The sequence below is a fragment of the Hibiscus syriacus genome, unplaced genomic scaffold, assembly GCF_006381635.1.
Source record: "Hibiscus syriacus cultivar Baekdansim isolate YM2019G1 unplaced genomic scaffold, ASM638163v2 tig00112264_pilon, whole genome shotgun sequence".
In the NCBI taxonomy this organism is placed as follows: domain Eukaryota; kingdom Viridiplantae; phylum Streptophyta; class Magnoliopsida; order Malvales; family Malvaceae; genus Hibiscus; species Hibiscus syriacus.
The window spans coordinates 725,631-731,830 of NW_024063290.1; the positions used below are offsets into that span (position 1 = coordinate 725,631).

The window sequence follows — 6,200 nt, forward strand, 5'->3', positions numbered from 1 at the left end:
AAACACACATAAACGAACTTCCCGCCGCACGGTTCATGAACGATTCGCTGAATGTTCAGTTCATTTACAGGCCTACACGTGACGCCACGTCAACGTCGCTTCTTTCGGAAAAAAATGTTAAATCCGTAATATTTTTTTAAACAATGTACGATACGTAAATAAAAAAAATTCAATGATTTTCGGTAAATACGCCCTCTTTCTATATACAATCTTTCTCTGAAATTTAAATGAAAAATAAAAAGGGAAAAACCCATTTCATTTGCAGGTCAGAAGAATCTCTTCTAATCCCGCTGCTAGGCTCCTGTAGAAGTCATTTTAACGGCGGATTTTATCAGAATTTCAAGGTAAGATTCCTGCTCTCTTACGTCTAAAATGCATTTTCCTGATACTCATTTTTATCTATTGAATGTATGTGAAGAATATATATGATGGAACGATGAAATAGGTGCGGATATGGAATGTAGTCAATGTGTTTGCAAAAGTACTAAGTGAAAGTATTTCGATTCATTTGCGTGTAAAATATCATTTTTTTTCTGATACCCATTTCTTGCATTTATATATTGAATGCATGTGAAGAAGCCATTAGTCTTTGGTTTAGTTGGTTATTTTTTTTGAATTAGGTGCGAATATGGAATGGAGTCAACGTGTTTGTAAAAAGTACTTACAGAAAAAAGAAGGTTGAGGATTTTTTCAGTTGACCCGTTTTAGACGTTCATATTGTGTTTCTCTTGTGATGTTGAAATATGATAGGTTTGAATTACATGGTTTTTGTTGGGTTTTTAATTGATTTTTAGATATATTTATTATGGTCTCTGACGCTTAATCAACAACTTCTGCATGGATTCATTGTTTAAAACGACTTAAGTTGTGGTTATTTTGGTTCGGTTTAGTTGGTTTTGAAAATTGATTTATTCCATTAGTTGGTTACCGTTTTTTTTCCCCAAAATTGATCGCCTAAGCTGGTATAATTGTTCAAAACTTTGAAATTAAACAAACCTAACGGATTGAGTGCTCATCACTGCATTGTTGAATGTTTGGCAGTGTTGCGATGGTATGATCGTGAAGGGCGAAAACATTATGATCTCTTTGGGAGCAAAACGCCAGGTGATGAAGATTTTAGGAAGGCCTGGCAGAAAGAGATGGATGAAGATGAGACCCTATGGACTGGCAGTGAAGATGAAAGTGATCCCGAAAACGATTCCAAAACCAACCAAAACCGTATGGAAAGAGAGATACGAAAAGCCAGACAGCAGCCAAAGATCATTCGGAGCTAATTGATGCTGATGACAGTGATGAGTTGAGAAGTGTATGGTCCAGAAGTGATGAGGAAAAGACGTTATGGACTGGTAGTGAAGGCGATGACGACGATGACATTCCTACAGAACCTTACCCTAATGAAGCTAGCGTAAGTACATAGACAAACTTTTCGAGTTTGAGGAAAAACCAAAGTACAGGACGATCTCAGAGCTACTGAAATCCGAAAAAGAACCCGAGGAGCTATCGCCAGGTAAGAAAGCAAGGAAGCTAGCAGTAGAGAATGCGTTGAAGAAGCTCAGGAAAGGACCGGATGGGCGATATACAAATGTTTGGGAAGTGATGAGCGACATCGACATATTAATAGGAGCATTCGAGAACATAGTTTCGGGGCCGGCATATGAGGAGCTTCGGAAAGGAGGACCTAAGAAATTGAACGTGGAGTTTTTCAAGGATATTCAAGCACGAATGAGGGATCCAAACTATAAGTTGAGTTGAAGTTGAAACAAAAGAGCAAGGTGGTTCCGAAAAAGAAATGGCAGAAGACACAGTCTAGACGTAGGAAAGCTAAAAAGCGTTGGCCAACACATTTGAATTTGCCATTACCTATATATTATTTGTAAATTCCAACTTAATTTTCTTAATTCACACGGTAAAATTCAAATATTTAACTTCATAATTGGTAAAAGTAAACTATTTTTAGTATAGTTGGTTACTTTAAAAAAAAAACTATTTATAAATGAATTTATTCGAAAGTGAATTAATTAATTAACAATGGATGATAGAATTGGTGGTGCATAAATTTGAAACTACCATGGGCGTATTAATTTTCGAAATTCCAAGAATACCATTAAGACTGCCCATATTAAACTAACCTAGTCACGGGCTTGGAGCCGGTTCATCACGCGTGGTTTTATGCTTGTTAGACCTGTAAATGAACTGAACGTTTAGTGAACCGTTCATAAATCGTGCAGCGGGAAGTTTGTTTATGTTCGTTTATTTATTAAATGAACGAACATGAACAAAATTTTGCGTTCGTTTAATTAAATGAACGAACATGAACAAAGGGCTAGTTTCTTCATTTACGTTTGTGAACGTTCGATTATATGTTCGTTCGTTTATGTTCGAACAGAGGGCAAGTTGAATATGTGACGAAGATTATTGAAGTTGTTTGGATTTCAAGAAGATTGTTTTGTTGAACAAATTAACTTTAAGACTTTATTATGTTCATATAATTTATTTATGATTTATGTATGTTTTTGTCATATTCGAACAAATTAACTCTAAAGTTGTAGGTTGTATTAATGAATTTTAAGTTATTATTTTTGTTGTTTAATTTTTTTTACATTCGTTTGTTGTGTTCGAATAAGTTTTTTTGTGTGTTTGTGTTGTTCGTTTATGTTTGTTTATTGTGTTCGTTTATGTTCGTTCGTTCGTGTTCGTTTATGTTCGTTTATTATTTAAATGAACGAACATGAACAAAAAAATTTTTGTTCGTTTATGTTCGTGTTCGTTTATTTATTAAATGAACGAACATGAACATACCTCCGTTCATGTGCGTTCGGTTCGTTTACAAGCCTAATGCTTGCATTAAAGAAGAGTAGTTTGGACATTTCCTTAGTCACGTTCGTCCCTAGGGATGAGCATGAGACTCAGATTCGATGGGTTATGACCTGATTCAACATGATAGGATCGGATTTTTTTTAAAAATTGGGTTCGGGTCAGATTAGGTCGAGTGATATGTGTAAAAGATTCGTCGGATCGAATTCAGATTAAGGTTAAAATAATCCTATCCAACCCGACCCGACACTTAAAAGTAAATAAACTAATTTTACTTTTTAGTTTTCTACTGTCCTTCCTCTTTTAAAACTTATGAGTCACAATTCTCAGGATTCATGAATGAAGATTCCTGGAAACCTGGAATGTTGAGCACTAATTAACCACAATTCACTCTTCCCAGTTTTGATATATCCTCATCTATCAAGTATCTTGAATCTTGGTCCTTCTTCTTTGGTTTTCAATTTTTCTTCCTCGGCAACAACAAAACTAAAGACTCAACAGTTACAAAGCCTCACTTTTCTGTAAGATAAATACTTCTTCTCCATATATTTTTATTTTACGTTGCTTTTGCATGCGTAAAAACTGAGAATCATGTTATTGATTTAGGGTTTAACTCCTAATTATTGTTTAATTTCATCATAAATCGATAGAATTTTAGTTAGTGTTCATTGAAAATTTGAAATTAGTATATTTTAATTTATACTTCATTAATTTGAAACATAAAATTGTTATAACACCCATAACCCGTATACGTGTACTAATACGAGCTAAAGATGTCTCACTAATCTTTTAAAACATTTGTTAACCCAAAATGGGTAAAAATTTGTTTCTTTCAAACATTTGCAGATTATAACTATTAATATAAATTATTAATCAAAGGAAATAAAAACATAATATTTAATACATAATTTAATATAAAAACGTTCATTTATGCTGTCAATACTAGATAATATTGACCATAATAAAACAATCTTAATTTAACTATTACAAATCCAGTTCTATAAATAGTCTAACAGGGCAACTAGGACATTTATAAAGTACATGCCACTAATTAAGTCAAAATCACATCGAATGATGTCTTACTGATACTGTAAATATACTCCTTAATGCTTGGGGTTGCTCAATACTTCTTACTCCGATACTTGCTTTTTACCTACGCATGAAAATTATAACACACTAAGTATACATTTAATGAGTCAATTTTAGTAGCAGTCAATGTATTACAACACATAAATATAAATAAATAATATTATTCAATGCATTATGTTCACTTTACCTGCATTTCAACCATGTTACCAAATATTAACATGATATAAACTACATATAAAATTTATTACTGATATACTTGCCATTCATTCCGAAAGCTCATAAGCTTATTCACCTCTTTATCATTTATTAACCAATAAACCATAGCTCAAATATAGACCTATGAGGACCCTGGGTACACGAGTCAAATATGCACCAAAGTGCTAAACCGAATATGACACATAAGGTTGTGTCCACCATACACACTAAGTTTGTTTTACATACAGTCTAGTGCTAAACCGAATATGACACATAAAGTAGTGTCCACCACCTGCACTAAGTGTCTTGTATTTACACTCTTGTGCTAAACCAGATATGCAGCCTGATGCTGGACTCTATGGCATGCCAACTATACCACTGTCCCTCAATGACTTACTTGGACATATAGTCTATTTTTTTATTCAATCCATGACAATGTATATCAATAAAATTTAGCATTTGGGCAGTTCATACCCGAAATAACATCCATGCCAATACATCATATATAAGCTTAGTGACCAATGCATTTTATATTCAACTTTTAACATATTTAAAACATTTTAAATAAATGATAAATAACATAAATATCATGCCAATATAAACAAGGTAGGCTCACCACAAGTCTTCCTAAAGATGTATAAAACATCAATGTATAATGTCATGCATGCATTGCACTCACATTGACACTTTATGTACAAGTCAAAATATAGACCTCACTAACTTGATCCGTTAATCTCGATTTGCTTCTATAATGAAATTATCACACTTTCATATTATGGTAGTTTGCACTATCTTCAAATAAATATTATTATGTGTTAATATACGCACTTAAAAATTATTATGTTTATACCACTGGAAACTAGACTCGAATACGAATCTAACCATATAAGGAAATTCTTCTAGTTCAACTTGTACAATTTATAATGAATTTTCAAAGCTGACTTATAGAATCCATTTTTGAACAAAATTTTCTGTCCTGTTTTCTGACCTATTTTCGATTAAAAATTCATATCTCTTTTGTATACTCCTCAAAATCAGTAGCCATTTGATTTAAACAACTATACTGATATACAAATTCGACGGTATAAAAATCATCCTCTAATCATTTTTTTAGAATTTATGTTGATTTTCTAAACTTACTATTTAGATCACAAATTAGGCATATTTCACTAATTTGCATCCTTAGCTTATTCAATAATTCTATTAGCTTACCAAATGAGCATATATGCATGAATAAAAAATCATATAACATTTAGGAGTCACTTCTTACTATAGTAACTCCGTCACTGGCTCATCGCGAGCCAATATTTTTTCGATAACATAAGTACAAATTAAATATGCACTCACTAGTGTCCTTAGCTTGCAAACTTTCCTTAGAAATTCACATTCATCCTTAAGCTTCTCCTTACTTTAATATTGCTTGATATTGACTTCAATCATAATCTAAATGAACACCATTTATAACACATATACAATTTAACCACAAGTTACAATCTTACTAATATAGACATGTAATAGAAAATAAATTCCTAAAAATCTTTCGATGCTTATTCGATACTAATTTCATGTCACAACATATTTGTTGACCTTAACACTTCAATTTGACCACTCAAGTCACCTTTTTATTCAATTTCATCAAAACTCCACATAACATTTTTAACTTTGCATTTTAACCACAAATTTATGAATTCTTTTAGAATTTATCTCAACTTTTCAATTTCATTCAAATTGGTCTTTTAAAATTTACTCAATTCAAATTCAATACTAAAATTTCCATCCTTGAAACAATATAATCAATATAATACATTTACAATTTCATAATTATCTTTAAACCCTCCAAACTTTCCAAACTTTCCATAATAGCCACCAAACTACCAAGCTTTCAAAATGATCCAATTTCACATTCTAACATCAATTTCAACACTCAAACATTAATTTCCAGTATAGTACAACAACTATTAGATAATTACACAATAAACCCATAACTTTTCATAATTTCTAAATAGGTCCCCCAACTTTTACAAAATTAAAAATGGTCCAAATTTTTTATAAGGCTTGTAGAATCCTTCCTACATCATTTCCAACCCTAAAAGTATTTTTCC

General features: G+C 32.0%; 1 pseudogene; it reads left to right on the forward strand.

Moving 5' to 3' along the window:
* The first annotated feature begins 1,036 nt into the window (after positions 1–1,036).
* LOC120176979 lies at positions 1,037–1,877 on the forward strand (annotated as a pseudogene).
* Positions 1,878–6,200: the final 4,323 nt, after the last annotated feature.